Source organism: Acomys minous (genome assembly GCF_964271855.1).
Source record: "Acomys minous genome assembly, chromosome: 3".
In the NCBI taxonomy this organism is placed as follows: domain Eukaryota; kingdom Metazoa; phylum Chordata; class Mammalia; order Rodentia; family Muridae; genus Acomys; species Acomys minous.
Genome location: NC_140485.1, coordinates 122,800,900 through 122,815,561, shown reverse-complemented (window position 1 = coordinate 122,815,561; position 14,662 = coordinate 122,800,900).

Sequence of the window (14,662 nt, the reverse complement as noted above, 5' to 3'; positions counted from 1 at the left end):
ACACATGAGGACCTTCTTGCCCCAATAGACTACTGACACTTAACAGATGATGAGGAAAACTATAAATTTTATCATTGAAAAACTAGCTCATGATCACTTAAATAGCCATCAATTAAAACTCAAGTAAGAAACCCTAATTAAATTTAGTAGGTCACAAATATACAAGACATAAGTGGAAATTTCAGAGTCTCCCTAACAATACAGGCTCTTGTCACTTTTTTTGGTTGTTTACCAGAATTAATTGATAAGATAATATTACTGAAGATAATCGCATATCTTGGTTTCAAGACTTAAAGGAATTAAGCTATAACTTTATACTTTCCTTCCTTCAGGCTAGCTTTTATAACACTAAAGCATAGTGTACAGGATGATGGAGGAGAAGCAGTGTCAATAGTTTTACTCAGCTGTAAAACTTATGAAATACAATATTAACCTGCCAGACTAGATGTATCCACAAGTGCAAGGGTAGCACAATTACTATGGGAGAAACCAACTACACTTTGATTAGATTTGAGATCTGTTTTACAAGAGGCAATCCATAACTGTTACTGAATACCTTGACAAAAACTGTAGCTGAGGAAATTTTAGGTGCTAGATAAGGAAATTAACATAATTGTTGAGTTAAATCATCAATGCTTAAGATGTATTCTAAGTTTCTGAGCTATAAACATAGCCATGTAAAATACTACTATTTATCTTAATCAAAGAAGTTTCTCTTTGTTATAAATAGCAAAGATCAATGGCTGCTAAAGTTGCTAAGGGTAACAGTAAAATCAACAATTTTACAGAAAATCATCTAAAGCTCAGAGCACTATGGAAGAGAACTCAAAGAAGATATAAGAACCAGAGGACAGGAAAAAAAGTGTAAAATATTCTATTCTTGGAATGAAATAACCAATGTACTCATGACTTCAGAGAATTTGTGTCTTCATGCATTGGACCTCCATATGATTGGGGCTCACACAAGCCAATTATGTATCAAGGACGTTCTCATGGGGCCCTACCATCCTTGATGAGTTATTAACTTCTGATTTACTCTGGAAGAGGGATAGTCATTGCCTTCAGTTATTTAACCATAAAGAACCCCATCAACTCTAGGGAATAGTACTAAATCCATGGTCACAGACATAATCTTGGTATCAATGGATCTAAAAAAAAGAAAAACACAATGAACAAAACAACAACAAAAACCTAGAGCAAAACAAACAAATGAAAAACCCAAAAATATATGTGGGAATTGGAATTCTATTAGAGTGGTAAGGATAAGGTTATCAAAATGTATTATATTCATGCATAGAACTGCCAATTAGTAACTTTTAAAAAATTGTTATAATATTTTGAAATACAGAAGAATTTATTGAGAAATAGCCTTTTAGTAGAGAAAAAAGAAGGGAACAGGTAAAGAAATGAGATCCACTATTTACAAGTTATGGAATTAATAAATATAAAATCATATAATTTATAAATCTCATGCTATATGTGATATAATTCTGAAGCTATAGATTAGTTTTCTGAAACATAGAAGCACTTTTGAATGGATTAAACTGTTTATTATTATTTTCAGAAATACTGTATTAAAAAATTGTTATGGGTCAGATTGATGGCCCTAACAGGTAGTCTGCATGCTGAGCAATATACAGCCAACAGATAATTAACAGAACATTTGGAAGTTCTTTGTCTCATGATATTTCCTTTTTTTATTTTTAAAATTGTGTCTTATTTTTATTTTATTATATAATAACTGCATGCATATAATTTTTCTTCTCTCTCTTTATGTTACAAGTGCTATTAATATATATTATGGTTTCCAGTTTAGTATTTTTATGGCGTTCCTGAGTGTGGTAATCATGGTATTTCAGTGTCTATATTTGTTTCTTTTGCCTTTTCTTAGCCTCTTGATCTTTTGTTCTATTTCCCAGATATTAGTATTTGTTTTATTATACAGATAGTATATTTATTATACTTTTAACCCTTAGAAGCATATTTATTATATAATGAGAGACAGAAAAGGGTAGATTTTATTGTGAAGTCAGGTGGAGAGAAACTAACAAACAGAGGAGAAACTAGTCAGCATATATTATGTAAGGAAAAGATATATTTTCAATTAAAACAAAAGTAAAAGAAAAGAAAATACCTACTCAAAAGCCTATCATGTCATAAGGACATTGTTGCCAGCCTATGGGCTTTTGGAAAATTGATTATATAGTAAGAACTTTGACTTCATCAATGCACTTCTTAATGGACTCAAAATATGATTTTGGGAGATGACTCAAGGTAGGTGCTATCTGTAAATAGTATGACAATAAAGCTGTGTCCTATGAAGCTGTTTCTTGTCTCTTGTTCCTTTTGTATACTCCCCATCATAATTTTCCTGTCTGGATAATCAAAAAGAAATCCAACCCATTGCCAGAATACTATGTTTCACATAAGATTTAAAGCACTGGGTCCAGACAACTTTCATCAGAACATACTAAAGTTTTGGACCAAAATAAATCTCTTCTCCTTAGGAGTTGTTTCTTTAGGTATCTGTCACAACACCAATAATTCTGGCTACTAACATGGCATTGTTCGCCAAGGGACTTTACTATATACATCAGTACCTTTGTAAGTTGCACATATTTCTATATAATTGGACTAAAGTTAGATAGCAGGTATCTGCATAGAAAATTATTCAGCAGCAACTGGGAAGAAATAAATAAAGAAGTTAAAGACTTCCTAATTCAGTGAAAATGAAGGTACAACATACCCAATGGGACACAATGAAAGCAGTGCTGAGAGCAAAGTTTATAGCATTAAGTGCCTTCATAAAGAAATTGGAGACATCTCAAACAACTTAAGAATACAGCTAAAGGTCCTATAAAAATGAAGCAGACATATATAAGAGAAGTATAGTCTTTAAATAATCAAAGCCAGGGCTAAAATCAATAAACTAGAAACAAATAGAAATATTCAAAGAATCAATGAAACCAAGGGCTGATTCATGAGGAACATCAACAAAGTAGATAAACAGCTAATCTAATTAAAATGCAAAGAGACAGTATTCAAATGAACAAAACCAGAAATGAAAAGGGGACATAAGAGACAGAGAGAAAATCCAATGAATCATTATAGATTACTTCACATTCTACAACATTTGAATATGGAGAGAAAGTTAAATCAATTCCATTCAAATCAGGGTCAAGACAAGGCTGCCATTCTCTTTGTAACTCCTTGGTAGGGCTGAAGTCTTAGCTATAGCAATAAGACAACTAAAGAGATCAATGGGAGAAAAACTATAAAGAAAAAGTCAAAGTATCACTTTTAGTGGATGATATGATAACATACAAAAGTGACCCCAAAAATTTTATCAAGGAACACCAACAGCTAATAAACACATTCAATAAAGTGGCTGGATACAAAAATAACTAAATATATCAGGAGCCTTCCAGTATACAAAGGACAAACAGACTGAAAAATAAATTAAGGAATCAATATCCTTCACAATAGCCACAAAAAAACATGAAGTATCTTGTGTAACTCTAACCAAGCAGGTGAAAATCATATATAAAAACAAAACAAAACAAAATTTAATTTAATGTCTCTAAAGAAAGAAATTGAAGAATATATCAGATGTTGGAAACATATCCTTTGCTAATGGAGCTGTAGGAATAACATAATAAAAATAGCCATCTTACCAAAAGCTAAGTACAGATTCAATGCAATTGGATTAAAATGCAACACAATTCTTTGCAGACCTTTGAAAGAACAATGGTAAACTTCACAATGAAAAACAAAAAATCCCAAAAAGCTAAGACAATCTTGTACAAGAAAAGATCTTTTTGGAGGTATCTACATCTCTGATCTCAGGTTGCCATTATAGAGCAACAGTAATAAAACTCCATTGTACTGACAAAGAAACAGACAGGTGGATCAATGTAAGCAAATTGAAGACCCAGAAATGAGCCCATATACCTAAGGAAACTTTGAAAAAGAAGCAAAAATAATACAATGGAAAAAAGAAAGCATAAATTTACTAGTATATGTTGTCACTCACCAAATGCTCCCTTTAATCTCAGGGATCAATGATTTTTGACACTTGACTTCCAGATATCAAAGAAAAACCTGCTATATCTAGCCATGATAGAAAATAATCAAAATCAAAATAGATCATGTAGATTAGACTTATGTGCCAGACTTGAGTATGGTAGACAGTAGTATTGCCTTTTCTAGTAAATAGTATTTATTTTCTTTTCTAGAATGACATTAAGAGATGCTAAGAAATGGAGACTCTCTGGAGTAACAAAAACATATCATAGTTCTTATGAATAATTATAAAATCTTTGTGGGTAGTGACATGAATAAACATATCCATCATGTTGACTATTACCTGCAGATAAATAGATATGGCATTTATAGTCTACTGCCACCTCAAATAGGCATAGTATGAAGAACTATTAAACAGATTTTTCACTAAAATATATGAGAATTGATAGATGATAAAATAATGTCTATTCTCATAATCACTACATAAAATTTCTCACACTAGCTCTGGCAGCACAAACCCTCAGTACCTAAGTCACTATGGGGAGAAAACAGTAGGGATGTTAGAAATTATTGGGTTTAATCTCTCATGCTTATATCAAACTGCATCATTAAGCTTCTATATAAATCTCTTGGAATTCATTTTAATGATGGTAAAAAATAATATCTCTACGTTGGGTTAAATTTTCCTCCATTTAATTCATATGTGTTGTTTTCTAAAAGCAGTTTGGGGGACAATAATATAAATTCAATTTTCCTTCAAATCACATTAAATATTTGTTAATGAACAACTGTTTTGCTTTGCAATTAATAATCACAAGCACTTTACATGTCTCTTAAGTTATATGTATATTTTTGAGACTGTATGCCCCTCAGTACATTCTGAAAATGTAACCACTAGAAGATGGTATCATTTCCAAGCTGTGCTATAAGCAAAAGATGAAGTATGTTCTTGGTCACAAACCTTTCCCTTATTTCCTATTTTTCCCATTGTGGCTCCTCTGAAAAGGGAGGCCTCTTTTCCACGGAATTATTTTTACTATTTGGGCCCTAACCAGCCTTCCTTATTATATAATTTCCTGGGAGTACCATGTTTTTCTCACTTTATCAACATCATCACTCACAATAATGGGTCCTATTTTACTTATGTAGTAAATTTGAATTCTGTTTTTTAAAGGAATTCAAATCACCAATTCTCTATCCTAAATACTCCATGGAATTCTCTTTGATCATAATAATCAATACTCATGAATTTTCAGCATTTTTTCACATTTATTATTTAATGACTTCAACTAACTAAGATTACCTTAACTACAAAGAGTAAGGGAATAATTTTTCCTGTTACTATCACCATCAGCATATTTGATTATGAATAACAATATATTAAAATATAGAGCTGACTTCCTGACTTAATGCTTGATTCAATTTCCCCTCTAGGGCCAGGAGGGAGTTATTTAAGAGATCCCAATTAGGAATGATTTGAATTAATTGGAGCAACATAATGTACACACTGCATTGCATTCCCAATTAAATTGGAAAGAGACAGAAGAAATTCTGCTGACAGCGTTTCTCTATTGGGCTAATAGTCATTATTTACGTATCATCAATTCTTTATCTAAAGTATTTTGTTTCTGCTGAACACAAAGAGACATTATTAAGAGATGAAAGTAACAATGAGTAACAAATAGTATGTTAAAAGGAATGATTGGAAAACACACTATAAATTCACCAATCCTCAAATACCCCATGCAGAACAGCAAAGTGTAGAATGTGCCAACACTATATATGACTAAGTCATCTTTTGGATTCCCTTTTGTCCAAAATTAATGACAATTTTATTGAGCTTTGTTTTATCTTTTTCATGCTGCTGAAACTAAAATGTATTGTGAGGCATATAAGGATTCTTGCCCTGTTTAGATTTGACTTAGTCTTAGGGATATAAAGCTTTAATATGACATTTTGACTGCTGAGTGTTCTTTTCATAATGTAGCAATTGGTTGTAAATCATAAAACATTAATTTATAACTACTGTGCTCCTTAAAATTTACTCTCTTTTAATCTAGTTTTCTAGTTAATTGATTTCGGTTTCTCTGATGTTATTTATATAATATGAACAAAGAAAGATACCATTCAAAGTCACTGCATCAATCTGGTGAACATCAGAGTTGCTAGGAATACATATGTACCACAGAACAAAGAACAGTGAGCAGTGTGGCTCTCCTTTAACTCATGTGTAATTTTCTGTCATAAACTATTTGTTCCTCAGAAATATATATGCTTATGTGTTTGTGATCATTCAGAAAATGATGGAGATTGATGTTTTTTATTTTTAGGCAAAAACAGATTTTCTAATGGGATATGGTTTCCACCCATATAAACATAATAGAAAATTTTATCAAGATGTTCTGAGTCTGGAGAATGTTGATCAAATGATTTAATTGCTCATATATACCTATTTTATATAAATAGGAATAGATGAGTCTCTCTTTCCCATGACCTCTATGACAAGTCTGTACCAATAGCAAAAAAACTGCATTTTCATTAATCACAAAACTCTTTTTAATAATATATTTCTTACAAAAATATATTTATGGTCATAAATATTCAGCTCACCAACTGACCAGTAGTGATTGTTACTGATATATTCCCTTGCTTAACTGAAACTGAATACAAAATCCCATTTCTGATGGCAGATGAAGTTGCCCTCTATCCCAGAAGCTATTATGGTTTCATTACAGACAGTTTTGTGAGGCAAGTACCCAAACTAATGAAGTCTAATTTCCTGCAGATTAAAAAAAAAGAAGTGATAAGACATCACTGATGTTAGGTAAAGAAATCTTGTATATAGCACATTTATTCTATTAAATTACTCATGAAAAAATGAGCAAATGGATGCAGAGAAAAAAAGCTACTGATATTTTGCTCCTGTGGGAGCTGTGGGTTGTATGGAATTCAAGAATATGGTCTCTGTAATTTTAAGCCCTTCGAGCAAATGCTCTGTAGACATTCCCATTTTAAGGTAAATTTAAACATTATAGGTCTACATGTGCTAGTCAAGAAACCTAAAGAAATACATAATTATCACAAATAGGAATCCAAACAATATCTGTAACTTTCCAAATCACTGGAAGAGTTTGTTGTTTATAACTTGGTTAACAACACATCTCCCTGGAGAAAAATGAACAACATAAGACATCAATGTCTTCACTCATTAAAAAAATTCACCTGCAAATTTACAATATTAATAAAGCTCAATGGAAATCAATAGTTAGCTTACTGCAAGTATCAGTTGTTTCAGACAGTCCTGTGCTATAATAAGTCTTAAAAAGCACATTAGTGCTATCATAAACCATTAAAGTTGGTTTATAACCAGGGGGAAAATCCTTTAAAATCCCTCTCTGCTACAATTCACAACTCGTTTGTTAGAGCCTTAACCGCCCTCAGCTTTGCCTTGGGCCATTAACTAACAAACCAATCATTAACTGCTAGTAATGACCATTTTCCCAGGGATTATTGCTTAATTGAACTCTTGTGCAGGACCCATTATTTTCTGAGATGTCTAAATAACTATGTAATACCACATTTTTCTGTAATATAAGCACCTCCCCAAATAAACAATATGAATGTCAGAGAAATTAAATTGTTCACACTCTATACTATTTAAAATACATTACTTTAATGGCCAATTTTGATATTTCAGCAGAGTGGTCTCAATTTTTTCTCATTCTCTTGAGTATATCCACCCTGTAACTTTGATGTAGAACTAATGTGCATTTTCCTTCAGTAATATACACAATGTCAAGACATTTATATTAGTAAGCTCTGTTATATATTCATCTGGGTAAGGCACATTTGATTATTAACATTCTGCTCCTGAGAAACAAGGCACCGTTGCCTGTCTGTTGCTATGGAAATAAATTAGGAAGGATAACCTGCCTACTTATCAATTTTTATTAATGCAATCAGCCTACCTGCTTAACTCATAAGTAACAATAGCACATTGAAAGTAAGCCAATAAAGCATGCGAACTCTAGGGGTGCCAGTTAAAGTAAATAGGATAGAAAATTGCTGAAATAAAAAGTCTGAGTTATGTGTCATAGTTTTGATGTGCCCCATTAATATTACAGGATACACAATTCTGCCATTTGAGAGGGATTGAATGGTGGAATTACCATCAATTAATGTTTATTGAGAGGAGGAGAAGCAACTCAAACAAGAAGTCAAGGGGATTCAATAAAACACAATGGCCCTCCTACAGTGCTCGGACAATTTACAGGGACAAGTGTTAAAATTTGAAATTAAAGGAATCTCAAACTGCTGTTAGTCAAGCAAAGGTAAGCAGTACTGAAGGCTTGGCTAAGTTGCTTAGTGGTATCTTAAAATATAATTCTTCTTTCTATGTTCTAAGAGAATAAATCTTCCTCACAAAATAGATTGCAGGTTATGAGCTCAAGATAATAGGCTGTAAAATAAATTTTAATAATTTGAATGACTACAGACATGTTTATTCATTATGAAAGGTCAAATTAGGTTCTGAAAACTATTGATTTGTTCTTTCTTTAGACAAACTATGATCAATGCTAACAAATAGCAAATATGTTATGAAACATTTTAAAGAAGACAGCAAATAAACATGTTTATTTTATATAAGAAAACAATAAGAATGAATTTAATCCTTAGTAACTAGTAAATATCTTTGATATATTTTTATCACACAAATACAGAGACAAACCAAGCTAACATCTGTAATATAATGCCTGTGATTTGATTAAGACTATCTATTAAAAATTGTGATTTATTCATCTTAGAATTTTGTTTTTATTCTTAAATCATACTTAAATTACCAGTTTCTTACTAAGAAAAGCTAAGTTTAATGGCTATTATTATTTTCATAGTGACAACAGATTAATAGCAAGAAATAATATGTAGGCCAAGTTACTTGCTCTAATTTTGCAAAAGCAAGGAGAACAAAATCATGTGGTTTATATTTAATTGATTTATAACTTCTCAAGACTAGCAAATGAAATGAAGAACATGCATCCCATGTTTAATAAAAAAGAATGTTTATATATAGAACCACCTTCACATCAGTAAAATCAGTAAGATAAATAAATATTTTGTCAACTAGCTATATGAAGTACAAGCAGCATTATAAAATTTACAAAATGTCATAAATGTTAGATCTAATTTATGCACATACTAGAAGGGCTACCTCTTCCCATTTACACATTAATACAACTGTTAATTGAAGAAGCAATTAATGCATAGAGAGTGGCAGAGCAAAATTTCTGAGTGTGAGCAGATACTGTAGACTTTAAACTAAACAATTGATTCATATCAAATGAATGTAAGTGAAACTGTAATTGCATACATATTAATAAGTGCAGATTTCCAGGAAGTTAATAGTCCTTCTTTCTGTTTCTATTAAGTAATATTGAGGATTATTTTACATTGTATTCAGTTCATCCATTAAAGGGAAAAAATTGGTATTTAGTGTTTTCACAGATATATTCAATTATCATACAAATCACTTATTAAATGCTTCCCTAGTCTCATAAAGAAGTGTTATGATCATTAATAAGCACTCCCTACTCTCCTAAATATAAGCAAGGACTAGTATGGATTTTTGTCTCAACATATTTGTTTGTTACAGATATGTCACATAAATAGAATGATATAATAGAGTGTTGTGGCTGGCTTCTTTATTGTAGAAAGACATTTTCACTGTTCATCTATGCTGATGCATGAAAGGAAATCTCCCCTTTCCCCTGCAGCTATGTAGGATGAATGCCAAGATGGCTGGTGACTGGCATATTTAGCAGGTTTTACTGAACCCCATGTATATGCTTTTTTTCTCTGTATGTGCATATTTACCATAAAATCAAATCAATAAATCAGGTATACCAAGATATTAAAATCAATATTAATAAAATAGAAAAAGTATAAAAATATACTGCAGTAAAGTTAGTGAGTGGTCTCTCTCAGATAATCTTATTCTATCTGAGCCTTCTTTCTTCTTATGATGATCTGGCATGAAACAAGACTATACCAGATAAAGGAGGTAAATGGCTCTGGCTCCATGATATAGCCAGCAAGTACTGTTTCACACCTATATGGGCACAAACACTGCACCAACAGCTGAGGACACAACAACCATAATGGCAACTAAATCTCCAAGAGGTAGGTAGGATCTATACTTTAGACATGGTGGGCACAGGAATAACTGAAGTCCTCTAAAGGGTAGAACAAATGTTTTCAGATTCAAGAGTTACCAATAACATCTTTCAATTTAAAATACATCAGTTATTCATTTCACATTTGTTTTTTAAATTTCAGTTTTTAGAACATGGTTACACTTAGGTAATTCTAACTATGAGATCAATATTACAGCTGAGGAAGTATTATATCATTTTTCAACACAATGATGATTTTACATTGTGTTTACATATGCATAAATTAAAACTTATCTCACTTGTTTCCACATTTTGCTGGAATATATAATTCATGATACCATCATACACAGACACACAGACACACACACACCTACACACACAAACACACACAAATACACACAGAGTCAAGTGGAAAATCATGTTTACAGTAGAGGGGAATGATTCAACCACCTTATAAACAAGAAATCTGAGGGTTCAATAACATCTCATTCAAAGTAGCCACCAATCAGGCATTCTAAATGCCAGGCAAGAAAATAAAGAAATATAGTAAGAAAAAACAGCTAAATAATTAAACACTGGGCAAATTTGTATCTAGAAGAATCATCTAATTCCAACAGTAAATCTGGGGAGACTTTGATAATAACCTTTGAATGATTTTCTGTTCAGTTCTCTTTTTTCTCTCTTTCCTTACTTCTTTAATCCTATGTTAGTGCAAATAATAATGTAAACATTTCATAGAAGCTCTGTTCAACTGTTTCTGTGTTTCAAATTAAGTATCTTAACCAAATTTCAAATGTGCTCATGGATCCTTCTGCCATTTTATATTATTCCTGTGACTTTGTTACCATTTTAAAATATATTTATAATTCATACTCTCTTCTTATTTCTATTTTATATCTTTGAATCATTCTGGAAATTTAGATAATCTTTCATTATATCATTTGAAGTTTTTAATTCTTTCATCTAGCATGTGATCATTCTCACGGCATATTCTATTATCTAATTTTTTCTTTGCAAATAGGATTCTTTCATTCATTTTCCTGTCCTACGTTATAATAATTCTGTGTTTGTATTTTTACTTTCTGATTGTTTACCTGTTTACTTATGTACAGAATAACTTTAGTGGGCACTCTTCCTTTCTTTATCTTTTTACAGGGATGCATATGTGAATAAGTCTTACTGTTTATATGTCACTATACATGTATGTTTGTGTCTATGTGAATAATGAGGCCAGATGTTGACACCATTTATCTTCTTCAATTACTCCACAACTTATTTTTGACACGGAGTCTTTTTTTTTTTTTACACATTTTTATTGAAAATTAAAAATAATTCCTATTACATCTCATTTTCTATCCCATCCCATGCATCCTCCCATTCCTCCCTCCCTCCCACTTTCACCCCAATCCCCCTTCCCTATGACGGTGGCTGTGGGGGACCTCCTCCCCCTGAATATGGTGCTAGGGTATCAAGTCTTTTCTTGGTAGTCCTCTATCCTTCTTCCGAGTGCCATTGGGCCTCCCCCACAAAGGGACATGGCCAAATATGGGGCACCAGAGATCCTGTGAAAGTCAGTCCCCAGTCTCCACTTAGCTGTGGAGAATGTTCTGTCCCTTGGCTAGATCTGGGTAGGGGTTTGATGATGACTGCCCGTTTTGTCCATGGTTGGTGCCTTAGATCAAGCAGAATCCCTGGGCTCAGATCTAGCCATCATAATGTTCTTCTTGTAGGTTTCTAGGACCCTCTGGGTCCCCCTACTTGCCTATCCTCTATATTTTCCTCATCTAGAGTCTCAATAGGATGTCCTCACCTCTATCCCTGTTTCCTGGTAGGTGCAGACTTTCATGGGACCTGTCCCTTGGGCTAGTGTCCGGTAATAAGTGAGTATATACCATTTGACTCTTTCTGCTTCTGGGTTAGCTCACTCATTATGATCATTTCTAGTTCAATCCATTTGACACGGAGTCTTAAAGTGAATCTGAACTTCACCAGTTCAGCTATACTAGCTGCCCAGTAATCCTAGTGACCTTCATGCCTCCCTGTTCCCAGAGCTGACATACAATGGGCTATGATCACATCTGCCTTTCACATGGATGCTTGGTTCTGATCTTAAGTCCTTATGCTTGCACAGCAAACCACTATGGGCTGAGATATCTTTTGATCCTACCTTCACATTTAATAATTTATGACCTCGAGTGCTATACAGATTCACAATGGTAGACTTGCATCTCACTACACCAGATGCTTAGATATGCCACCATCACCTCAGACACTGACATATTGTAGAAACAGTGCCATTGCAAATGTAGTTAAATTTGATTCAATAATTATTGAACCCATAATCTAGGGTAGAACCTCTAATCTAAGGTGACCACTTAAGAAGTGTAACTATTCATGTGCAGATCCTGATGTGAATGTAATTAACGACTCATATCTTGTTTCTGTATGACAAGGAAGGAAAGTAAGTGAAAAAAACTAAGCTCCAAAACTCTGAACAGCACAAGATTCTGAACTTATAGCCTCAGGATTAAGGAATTATAGGTTTCTACCATTTTAAGCACCTGATTTATGGCACCGTGTTATGGCAGCTGTAAAAAAGTGATGTTCATCACAGCCTTGGGTTTCTCTGTTATTCTAATAGGACAATGGTGTACACAAGGCTCTCTCTTTCACACTTTTTATGTGATCCACCCAATTTTCTAATAATTCATTATTTTATAGGTTTCATCTGTACTTTTTGTCAATGTATTTGGTCATAAATTCATCCAAAACCAAAGTTTTAAAAAGCATCAAATTTATACTCCTTAGAAGAAAAATCCTTAATACAGTGAGATTTTCTATTGGCCAATTCCTACCTGTTATATTTTCACCTTTTTCTAGATACTGTAAGTGATATACCTTTTATGTGATACATCCTGCTAAAAATTTCCTCCTTACTCTTTTTTACAGATTACTATTTCTGAGAGCCTTAGGGTGAATTTCTCAAGACTTTTCTTTAATATCATCTTTAAGAATAGATTAAATGCTACCTATTTTATGATTTGCTTCTCTTTACTACATCAAAGGATCTGGGAATCTGAGTTTTTTTTAATTCCATTACAATTGAGCACTTCCTGTGTAGGCAAGTAGCTGTACCACTAGATGTAATTGATTCTCATGATCATAAATTGGACTCACAAAGATGATTGGAGCTTAATATTCTGAAGCTTGTGCCAACAGATGACACATGTTCCATATTGTGCTTTGTGGTTTAAAAAAGAAGTTTCTTTCACCAACATTCAATTTTAAATTAAACATAGCATCATATAACTGTGTTTAAAATGAGACATGTTCATATCAATTTGACCTGGAGGAATACCCTTCCCCTGCCAGCCTATTTAGGTTCCACAGCCTAGCACTGATTCCCACACTCTTCGGAGAGGCTGAGCAGGTCATAGGACATAGAGCAAAAATCTAGCCAATTAACAACAGTCAGAAGGTAGTAGCTGCTCTCTCTCTGGCAGGCAGAACCTAGGCCCCACTACATGGTTGAAGCAGGCAGAAACCTAATCAACTTCTAGAAGCTAGGAGGTGTTTAGGCACTCTAAGGTGATCTGAGCCTAGGACCCAAAGCTCCAGGGCCCAAGGGCAGGGTATTCAAAGCCCAGCCAAAGATTGAAAAATGGGCTCTACATACACAACCTCAAACCAATATTGAGAATGTAGAGCACCAGCATTTACCCTGAATAATCCAGTAGAAAGCCCAGGGTATGTAGCAAAGTCTTCAGAAGCCAAAACCAGGACACCTGCCTGTCCCAGGGAAGTTCCTTGACCACCACAGGCAAAGGTCCATGACCTATAATCATTCACCAACAAACTGCTCTATATTGCTCTCTATGACCAGTGAAGGACTTCAGAAGCTAACCCCCAACATCAGACACTGCATGATGACTAAAGACTAGAGTAGAAATTTGAACAACAAAAACAGAAACAACATGGCATCTCCAGATGCCAGCTATCCCTAAGAAAACAACCTGGAGAACTCAAGCACAGTTGAAATATAAGAAAATGACCTCAAATCCTTAGCAAAGAATATAATAATGGACAAAAGAAATAAAATCCATTAACAAATGCAGGAAGACTCAGCCAAACTGGTAGAAGGCATAAAAGAGGCCTATAAGAGAGGCACTAGAAGGAACTCAGGAAACTTCATACAATCAGATGGATGAAATCAATAAAAATTTTCAAGATCTGAAGATGAAAATGTAAACAATGATAAAGACGCAGACAGAAGTAAAACGAGAGTGTAGAGAGGAAAGCAAACAACATAGATGCAAGCTTCTCTAACAGAATCCAAGAAATGGAGGAATGAATCTCTGCACTAGAAGATACAAATTTAGAACTCGAATCAACCGTCAAAGAAAATGCTAAGTCTGAAAAATTCCTGACACAAAACATCCAAGAAATCAATGACACCATGAAAAGATGAA